The following is an 11,566-nucleotide window of genomic DNA, read 5'->3' as shown; positions in this document are numbered from 1 at the left end:
CATGTGGCACACAAATTAAGGCATGAGCAACCTACGGCTCACGTCACGATTGCATGTAGCAAACATAATAATAATAACAACCATTGATTTATATCCCGCCCTTCAGGACAACTTAATACCCACTCGGAGCAGTTTTCAAAGTATGTTATTATTATCCCCACAACAAACACTCTGTGAGGTGGGTGGGGCTGAGAGAGCTACAGAGAGCTGTGACTAGCCCAAGGTCACCCAGCTGGCTTCAAGAGGAGGAGTGGGGAATCAAACTTGGCTCTCCAGATTAGAGCCCCTCGCTCTTAACCACTACACCAAACATGGGTCTCCTTTTCTGATGGGCAGCTTGGTTCACCCATGAACATCTTAAGCATGTTTGCAGATAGCTTTCCATATTACAGGCTTCCTTGGGAAGTGGTGGGCTCTCCTTTGGAGGTTTTTAATCAGATGGCATTCTGACAGCAATGCTGATTCTATGAACCTAAGCAGATCATGAAAGGGAGGGCAGGAAGGGTTACTTTGGTGCTTAGTTCTCGTGGCCCCTTCTTACATGCCTAGGGTAATGCCAATCACCACTTTGGGGTCAGGAAACAATTTTCCTAGGCTACTTTGGCTAGGGATCCTGTAAGTGTTTTGCCATCTTCTAGGTATGGAGCAGGGATCACTGGAGGGTGGAGGGAGGTAGTTGTGAATTTCCTGCATTGTGCAGGGGGTTGGACTAGATGACCCTGGAAGTCCCTTCCAACCCTATGAATGCTCGGCATCATTTGTCCACTCCCTCTTGCCTATATAGAAATTATACTCTCAAGGAAAATAAAATGTCTCCTAAGTGATGCTTCCTGCTGCATGGGTGCAAAGAGGGAGGTAAGGTTGCCAGCTCCATATTGGAAAATTCCTGGAGATTTTGATGGTGGAGCCTGGAGACGGCAGGGTTTGGGGGAGGTACTCAGCAGGGTATAATGTCATAGAGACACAGCTTCTCGGAGCTCCCTCAGCCCCACCCACCTCACACAGTGATTGTCATGAGGATGATAATAACATTTTGTAACCCACTCTGAGTGTGGCATCAAGCGGTCTTGAAGGGCAGTATATAAACTGGTTGTTGTTGTTGTTGTTGTTGTTGTTGTTGTTGTTGTTGTTGTTGTTGTTGTTGTTGTTGTGATGGGCAACGGGTAGAGTGTCAGTCTTCATCAGGGAAACCCAGGTTCAAGTCTCCATTCTGCCCTGAAAATCTCTGAGTGGTTGTGGACCAATCCCTATTTCTCAGCTGAACCTCCCTTGCACGGATGTTGTGGGGATAAAATGGGTGATCAAAGAACCATGTGTGTTACCCTGAGCTTGGAGACTGGATTATTTGTGCTCTCTTAAGTATTGCTGTTTACGCTCTCACCAGTCACCACTACCCCCTCCCGCAAAATTTAATGCGATGTTCTAGGTACAGCCACATTATGGCCAAAGAAGTTAATACTTCAACTTCTTCCTGTATTTTGCAGCCTGAAATGGCATACAAGGTCCTTCTGGTTCAAATCTTGCTTGATGTCAATAATAACTCCAAGCCAAAATTGGACCCTGCACCTGACAAAGTAGAATGAACTTCAAATAGTGCCTTATCAAAGACATTTCTACAAAAAGAAGAAGATATCTCACAAATAGAAGAATTCTGTGCAGCCGCTTAACCAAATGGGGAGAACAGTTTAACATCAAAATGATTGTCAGGCTTTCTGCCGCTATTTGTTTTCCTTCCCTTGCACAGCAGCTGCTAAGAGGAAGGATACTGGCAAAATGCTTTGAATTTGCATTCATGTAGATGAGGTGAGAAGAGACAATTCCTAAATGAAGAACTTAAAATTATAAGAAGGGAGCCAATTGCCAATAATCAAAATAATTCATCTTGCCATAATAAAGATGGCAGCACAGCTGGCTGAAAACAGATAATAAAACACCAACAGAAGCAAAGGCTTTTTTTTTAACATTCAGCAATCACTTTCCTTGCGTTACCTTCCACAATATATAGAAATCAGAGAAGATTTCGAGAGAATTTTTTTTATTGTGATCGCCATGTGTTTAGATCCCACTTTACAGAAAGAGCCATCTTAGGCAGATTTGCTCAGAAGTAAGCCCCATGTTATTCAATAGAGCTTACTCCCAGGAAAGTGTCCTTAGGATTGCAGCTTGAGTAACCCAAAGAAGGACTATAACTATAACAACAACAACATTCGATTTATATGCCACCCTTCAGGACAACTTAACGTCTACTCAGAGCAGCTTACAAAGTGTGTTATTATCCTCACAGCAATCATCCTGTGAGGTGGGTGGGTCTGAGAGCCGAACCACACGATACGAATTACACGCGAATGACACAAAAACTTACTTACGCGTGTTCCAATGTTGTTTTCAACGACATGTGCCAGGACTGCAGGACCTCCATTGAACTCATGTTCGTGGTGGCACGGGTTTTCTCCACATACCTCCAAGATATCCCATCATGCATCTCCACTTTGCACAGATAGGAAGCGGAAGATATAGGAAATAAGGACACTCTGCATTGCCGACTTACTGATCATGACCGTGTACACGCACCATCGCAGCTACACTGGAGCAGAAAATTCTGAATGCACGCCTGGACCAGGACACGTGCTCATCAATAGAATACTGGACATGGGCATTTGGGGTAAGACAGGACTCCTGACACTCGCTCGATCTCGTGTAATTCGTATTGTGTGGTTCGACTGTGAGAGAGCTCTGAGAGAGCTGTGACTGACCCAAAGTCACCCAGCTGGCTTCAAGCGGAGTGCAGAATCAAACCTGGCTCTCCAGATTAGAGTCCTGCCACTCGTAACCACTACACCAAGCTGGCAGTGACTACAGTGTTATCATCAGGTTATCAACACCTTATCAGGTCCTTCAGAGGTCAGAAATAAGGCCTGCATCACCCCTAGCATATGTCTTGATTCTTCCCATCATTTATAATCAGTTTCTCTAAATATACTGTACTCAGGGCAACTGACAAATAAATGAGTTTATTTATTTCAGATATTTCTGTGTCTCTTCTCCAGAGTCCTGCTAGAAGTGGCTTCCAATTAAAATAATAACTTAATACAAAAACAACAAACCATTAAAACAAGCCCAGAGACCAAAAAAAAAAAACCAGAATAAAACTGTCTCTAAAAGACCTCTTCCCAGAAGCAACTCAAGTATAAACGGTATGATTCACAATGACAGGAGAATTGACACATATAAACACTTATTTCGAAATCCTCAACACCTTCCAAGCACAGCCAAGCAGGAAGGAATGGGGCAGCTTAGGGGCAAAGAACTGGGAAAATCTTGTTTAGTTCCCCTCAACCCAGCCAAAAATGAAAGAACACTGCTGCTATTCCTGCCTGCTTTCCCCCCTGCCAGCCCGCTGGAGAAAGAAGGGCAATGACCTAAACTCCAGCTAGGAACTGGAAGCTGAGTAATTTCTCACCATCCATGGTAAAGAAGTCCATAAGGTTCCAAGTCCAAACTGAATAAGTCAGAGTTACCGAATCGCATCGTTCCCATAATAAGCCTTTTGATGCTAAGTTAAACCTGATTTCTCGACACTGTAGAGAGAGAGACGCTGTATTCTTTCCACTTGTTTAAACAGGTGACTACTTTACTAAAGCATGCACACATAAATCACTCATTCAACAACATGGGGTGGAGACAAGCTCTAAGTATAGAGGCAAAGCCACTTGTCACAGAATTCAAACCAAAATAGCTGCTCTTTGCAGAACACGGTCAGCATAGTCTAGTGCAGCACTTCCCAACATGGCACCCAGCACTGCCATGGTGCCCACCAAGGCATTTTCTTTCCCAAAGTAAATAGCCAAATCCTGGCATATCTTGACTTGGATAAAAAGGTGGTGCTTCACTACACCTCATTGTGTCTGCTGGGTGCACACATCCAGAAGCAGCTGCCTCCATTGCAGTAGGGTGCATGACCTGGAAACACATTGTTTTGTGGAAACTATTTTGTGATTGACTCCACCCACTCACACACGACAGCCATTTTGTTACTGACCTCACCTCCATGACAGCCATTTTGTGGTAGTACCTGCTGTCGCCTCTTAAAATTCCAAGCGTCCACAGGCTCAACAAGTTTGGTGTAGTGGTTAAAAGTGCGGGACTCTAATCTGGAGAACCAGGTTTGATTCCCCATTCCTCCATTTGAAGCCAGCTGGGTGACCTTGGGCTAGTCACAGCTCTCTGGAGCTCTCTCAGCCCCACCCACCTCACAGGGTATTTTGTTGTGGGGATAATAATAGCATAGTTTGCAAATCGCTCTGAGTGGGTGTTAAGTTGTCCTGAAGGGTGGTATATAAATTGAATGTTATTATTATTCAGTTTCGTGGCTAGTATTGGACTCGGGCTGGGAAGGCCTGCGTATAAATGTCTAACCAGTCATGCAGCTTTCTGAATAACTTTAGGCCAGTCCATATTCCTCACCATATCCCACTCCAGAAGGCCCTAGGCTCCATGGCCACCCACATATTCTGCTCTGGATAGAGATAGAGATGGGCACGAACAGCAACACGAACAAAAAAAAAAGCCACGAACAGCCCAATCTGCTGTTCGTGAACAAGCTGTTTGTGAGGCGCCATTCTAAATGAACAAGTGGTTGTTGAAAGCCTCGTTCATTGCTGTTCGTCAAGCCAGACAGTCTGGCACCTGCAATCAATTCCCTCGCAACTTAGGCAGGGATTGCCTGAACTCTGTCTGAACTCCTGCTGTTGCCCTGGAAACCCCAATCTAAGCCCAATTTAGCTTGACAGGCCGGTCTTCCTTTCAAGTGTGGAGCTCCAAATTTGTTACAAGGGAGCAAAGAGCAAGGGGGAGGGGGGCTCCCAGCTCTGGCTTAGTTTGCAGACAGTGGAGAGGGAGAGAGTTGCTGTTGGCATTTTGATAGAGAGAGTGCATTTCTTTGTGTGTGGTGGGATAGGGATCTATCCCTTCAAGTTCCAGGGCTGCTGCCAGGCTCTGGGCCAAGCTATTATTTATTATTGGTACCTTTCCTGCTGCCTGCTCAGGTCAGGTTTCTGGGAGTGGTGCAGTAGGTGTCTTGACTTGGATGATGGCTGGAGGAGAGCCTGCTGGCCCCCACGAACAGCCAACCAGAAACAAGTTCGTGAACAGGGCCATGTTCGTGGTCGTTCATGAGTCCCTGTTCGTGGATGGCCATGAACAACGAACATCATGTTCATTTGTTTTTTCTGTTCATGCCCATCTCTACATACAGATCATATTAGGGTGAGTCCCGGGTATTTCTATTTCAAAGATCTCAGGTAGCAAACACTGTGAATTACTGTTCTCTTCTTGAGACCCAGTGTAAGGCAGAGTGGGAAATACGGCATTCGATAGGTGGAATGGTGGTACGATATGAAGATAGACAGATGCATTCATGCACCATGGCTGAATTGTAAGCATGTGTGTATGAGAATGCAGGAGAATTTCATGAGTCCACTGGTTTGACTCCCACATCAGCAGTTCGTATGGGTTCTTTGAAATAACTATCAGTTAACAAACACGTTCAGTGAACAAACGTTGACAGTAACCCTAGCATCCACACTGATGTCTTTTGTCCAGGGTTTCAGTGGTTTAAAAAAGGAGCTTCCCCCCACCTAAGCTGCTGTCAACTGACCATTCTTCTGTTACCCCGATGATTCAGAATAACAGGCCAATATTTCCTCAATGGATACTAATTAGGAGATAATCCTCTGATCTCTGAACTAAGGTTATTTTTGAAAGTGCTGAAGGCTTCAGGAAAAGAAGGGATTCAACAGGTTAGAAATCTGGGTTACATTCTGCACTGCAGTCATCGGGGGATTTTCTATCCTCCAGCCTAGATAAGGTCTTATTTTATTCTACAATTGCCTAATTTTCTTAAAGACTTTTGATAATTAGACTAAAAATCTCACTAACCTTCCAGAATACACTGAACAGTTAAAAAGTATGAAGATATTGGTATCTACTATTCAGAGTTCCTAATGTGTAATCAACCTTAGGTCTCAGGGCCAAGCTACAAGTGACGAATGACACTTGAACAGCAAGTGTATTTCTCCCTTTTCACTTGCCCTCCACTCAATCCACTTGCCATTCAAGTGTCATTCGTCACTTGTAGCTTGGCCCTCAGTGAGATAGGTGGACTACAAACAAATACATAAAGAAAGTGGGTGGGGCTAGGTGGACATGGCTTCAGATTGGCCATTGGAGATTTGATTGGCTGTGCAAATTTTAAAAACATTGCTTTGGCAGAAGCTGCTTCTATAGCACAAGGATCTTTACTGTGTGACTGAAGGTAAGCTGCAGCAGCCATTTTGTGGCTAGCTCCACCTCCTGCAGCAGCCATTTTGTGGCAAGCCATTTTGTGGCTGTGCTCACCACATTGTGTTAGAATTCCGAATGTGCCCTCAGGCTCAAAAAGATTGAGGACACAACGAGTGCTTAAAGCATTTGATTATTGTAATAGTAAGAATTCCATCTTCTTTGTTATGCATTTGTATCGTTGTTTCTATGTTGCTGAATGGTCAATAAAAAATTAATTAAAAAAAAAAGATTGGGGACCCATGACATACATACATACCCCACCTCCTAGGATTTAATCATTATACAATGCCTGACACAACGAACAAGCCAAGCCACAAAACAAATCAGAAGTTGAATTTCAGATTGTTTAAAAAAAATTAGGAGGGGAAAATGTGGACTCCCCAAACAGGAAAACCTGACATTTATAGGTTTCTGCACACCTATATGTGAGCTGAAGATACTGAATTTACAGTCCTTGGGTCCACAGGAATGGCAAATTTATCAGGAGAAATGAAAGCCGAGTGGGTGAGACATAAACCTACCCCACAGACTTACATCACAAAAGTATGGGGTTTTAATACAACATCCTGATCTCAGGCAAAATGGTAAAGCAGACAAAGATGCATGAAAAGCTGGTGTCGACTGATAGCCGCATGAATACCTTCAGAAGTCCCATCCTTTTCCCCTTTAGCATTCAGCACCTGGAGACAGCTGCTGCTCTCTGCATCATGGATCATTGGGCTATTGACAATGCATCCAGGAATCCATTTGAAATTCCGTTAGGAACCTCATGAATCACACTCCGAGCAAACGGAGTTTGGAAAAGACACGCATCCTTATTTACATTCCAGTTACTTAAGAACCCTGTATGCCAGTGGCTATTTCCTTTGCTTTTATTTATGCCTAAGCCAAAGGAAACATCGTGCCCGCTCAAAAGCGAGACAAGCAAGCATTTGCCTCCAAAGACAGCACAACAGAAGGGTTCCTGGCTCCTCTCTGATGTCAAAGCTGTAAGTTATTTATTAACTTGCTTTCTTGCACAGCACTCTTGGAGTGCCAGATCCATCAAAGGGATGTTATTCTGACATCATGTCCAGAGATTTCCGTGTAGATTTAGCGCTGTCCGTCGGTTCTTTGCAGCCCACAGGCTGCAGAGGGATTGAACTGAATAATGCATTTGGTTAGCAAGCTGTCAGGGCATTGGAGAAAGGAGCCAAAGCATTTAGAGGTTCACTAAGTTACGATGACATATGAAGAAGGAATTCAACCAGCAAGGCTGCACTGCGCAGATACAGAATGACTCAATCCAGCCCAAATGCTCTTCATTCTGCAGGAGTTATTATAATTATTGAAATTCTACAGTTACACACACACACACAAATTACACAAAATGCTGTATCTGAATTCAAAGCAAAGTGAACTGCATTGATATGAATTGTTGCAAAAGGTACCTCACAAAGCCAGGACAGAAGGGGGAAAGAACAGCGATTCCAATCCTGATACATTGACACGGAAGAGTGGATTTCCCTATTTAGTTTCCATTTATGTTCCTTTATATTTCTGTCAACAGTTTCTGGTCCTTGCTCTTCATTTTTGGTTTTGTAGATTCTTTTGTATCATGTATTCATGTTGTACAGATTTTATATGCAACTCCTACAGTATTTATATGTATAGTGCATGTCATACATGTATCATGGAAGCACAAGTAACTTTGAAAAATTATGGGGAAAGTTTGGTGCGAGGAAGCACGAACTGGTACAAAAATAAAAATCATGGGTCTGACCAACACAACGGAGAAGCAAAATCAAAATGGAGGCTTTAGGGGTTAAAACAGCTGAGGTGAGAAATTTGATTTACAGTGACAATTAATAATAGCTTGAAATTCCGGTCAGACTAGCAAGGAATACTTAATTCATAACAAAAAGGATGCTGCCATCTAGATTTTGAAAGCATTTTCCTGTAGCAACTGTGTTTTGTAAGGGGACAGCCAGGAAGGCATGGAGACCTATCAAAGCTCAAGCTTATCCCTCCAATATAGCATCTATATAGTCGTTTTGCCATTATGAAGGTATGAAGGCAACATAACAGATCTTTACAGATTCCAGGCACCTGCCAAGCATTTTTAGAAAGAGGGTGGGGCCAGGTGGGACTTTTGCCCAGCAAGGCTTTTGATTGGCTGTGCAGATTTTTTTTAAAAAAAATGTTTTGGCAGCAGCCACCACCACATCACAAGGATCTTCACAGTGTGACTGAAATGGCTGCTTCCTGCAGCAGCCATTTTCTGTCAGCCATTTTGTGGCTGTGCCCACTACACAATGCCAGAATTCCAAAGGTGCCTGCGGACAAAGGGCAAATCCACACGCCCTTGGCGTGTCCCAGCGTTGTGCTAAATGTTCGCTAAACACCCAGAAGTATAGCATCTTTCTAGCGCAATTTCAGAAATCACGCTAGGAAGATGCTATACTTGTGGATGTTTGGCGAACATTTAGCGCAACACTGGGACGCTCCAAGGGCGTGTGGATTTGCCCTCAAAAAGGTTGGAGACCCCTGCTTTATGGGGTCCCAGCCTAAAGGAGGAAGACTGTCCTACCAGCTGTGTCCAGCTTCCACCCAGTCTGTGTTTATATCCAGTCAGGCCAGTGAACGCACAATGCCAACATGCAGCTTAGGGTTGCCAGCCTCCAGGTAATGGCTGGAGACCTCCCAGAATTACAACTGGTCTCCAGGCCACAGAGATCAGTTCACCTGGAGAAAGTGGCTACTTTGGGGGGTGAACTCTATGGCATTATGTCATGCCAAGGTCCTTTCCCTCCTCAAACCCCACTTTCTCCAGGTTTCTCCGGGTTTCACTGCCCAGATCTCTAGGAATTTCCAGACTTGGAGCTGGCAACCCTAATGCAGCTCCTGTGTCCTGCCTCCCTCACAGAAATACTAATTTCCATCATAGCCTGAGGAAAGGTGATGGCCATTCTCCAATAAAGCAGCCCAGTGCAATTTCTGCCTTCCAGGCAAGCAGAGGCTATTATCAATTCTTGATATAAAGAAGTGTAAGCCTGTGTACTTACATCTGCTCTCAGAAGGAAACAAAAACAGTCCATAACGTTCCATTAGCATACAAAAGCAGAAGCATCTGCTGGGAGCCTTATGGGTTTTATTGCTTTCCTTTAATCAGAAAACCTGACCACGCTCAGGTCACCTCTGTCCTTTCCAGCGCTCCAGGTCTGGACACAACCCAGAGGTGCCTACGTTGGTGGCTTCAAGAGGCAGCGAAGTGCACCTGACTAAATCAGTGCTTCCTAAAAACAAATGAATTCTTGTGCCTCTTAAACTCTCTATACATTATGGCAGTGTGCATTATTCCCCTCTACACATGTGTAAAGGGTGGTCCTAAAAGCAAGCAAACAAGCACATTGCAACATTGTAACAATCCGTGAGCAACACCCAGGGGGTCTTTTACCAAGTTCAGCACGGAATCTAGTTGTTCCTTAAAGTCTTAATATTTTCCTTTCCTTGCAACATAACTGTGGCACCATCTAGAGGATGTCTGGAAGCAATTCAGGGCATTTTCTGACCCGCTACGTGGTGAGGTTTAGAAACAAGGATGCTCCAGGGAGCTATTGCATTGTAACAATATTGATAATGAGACATTCTGTCACAGGAAAAGGTGAGTCTTGCTTTCAAAAATACATTCTTTCTACTGCAGTAAGGCACAAAGATGGACTTAGCATTCCCTGGTATTGTGTAGATGACCATTTTTCTGCTTCTGCTCAGTCATCATGGATGGGGAAGGACGAGCAGGAGGATCAGTGTTATAGGATGCCAAGGAAATCAGGACATCCCACTAGAAGGCACATGCCAAGGGACAGAAACAAAGATTAGGGCTGATTCCGCACACGTTGGATAATGCACTTTCAATGCACTTTATCAATCGTTTGAGGTGGATTTTTTGTTCCGCACACAAAAAAATCTGTTCCAAATGATCTATAAAGAGGATTGGAAGTGCGTTATCCAACGTGTGCGGAATCACTCTGGGGCTCACTGAGGGGCAAAAGATGAAGTTGCACACTCTCAGCCTAATCCGTGAAAACTCAGGCCAGTGGTAAGTAGTCTGACTAGGATCTTGGAGAACACTGAAACCCCGCTCTGCTATGGAAGTTTGCTGAATGAGCTTGGTTTACACCCTCTCAGCCTAACCCACCTCACTGGGTTGTTGTTGGGATAAATGGAGTGACATAAGCTGCTTTTGGAACACATTGGGGAGAAAGGCGGTGTTAAAATAAATAAAACAATGAACCAGGAATGTCAGCACAAAGTGCTTTTTCATTGTTACTACCACCGGTAGTGACATGACAACTCCCAATTAGAAATAGGGGGTTTGCCAAGTCAAAACGATGTTGCCGCTTTAGACATGTAGGAGACTGTGAGCAAGTTTTATATGGAATCAGAAATTATTCACCCTGTTCGTCATCATTCTTACACATATTTTAGGCAAACAAACAGTTGAGGAAAGTTGGTAATAAACAGAGATATGAAGACTAGGGGGCGGAAAGCCAATCAGAAGAAGAAAGAAGAATGTGTTCTTGAGTCACAACCAAGGCCCTTTCCACATGTCCGTAAAGGGATGGCCCACTCAACGAACATTGCTGGCTTTCCCCCTTGATTCCAGACATCTCTGTTTTCAAAACAGTAGCAGGCAGTTTGGCTTCTGCTTTTTCTGTGCCTTTTCTGAGAACGCACTTTCCCATGATCCCAGAAAAGGCACTGTAAAAATGGAAGCCAAACAGCCCGCTACTGTTTTGAAAACAGAGACATCTGGAGTCAAGGGGGAAAGGCAGCAGCGTTCAGTGAGTGGGCCGTCCCTTTAAGGATGTGCGGAAAGGCCCCAATTCATGGTGATCCCATTCATGGAGCATTCCAGGCAAGAGATGAACATAAGTGGTTTGCCATTGCTTTCCTGCACATAGCACCCCAGTCTTCCCATGACCTCTCTCATATAAGTACTGACCATAGCTGACCCTGCTTAGCTCCCACACTCTGGTGAGCTCTGGCTAAACTGGGCTATTCAGGCTGACATGAGAAAAGAACTCTCTTTTTAATGTGGCTTTAGAGGGAAACAGGATATTTAGAGAACAGTAGGGGAAAAATTCTCGTATCAGAAGCACCTCAAGGCACGGCCAAGCATGGCCTGTGGGAACAGAAAGAATGCCGCAAAGTTCCCTCTGTGACACGTGGTGTGTTCTGCATG

The sequence above is a fragment of the Eublepharis macularius genome, chromosome 16 (assembly GCF_028583425.1).
Source record: "Eublepharis macularius isolate TG4126 chromosome 16, MPM_Emac_v1.0, whole genome shotgun sequence".
NCBI classification, from domain to species: domain Eukaryota; kingdom Metazoa; phylum Chordata; class Lepidosauria; order Squamata; family Eublepharidae; genus Eublepharis; species Eublepharis macularius.
This window is presented reverse-complemented; position numbering follows the sequence as displayed.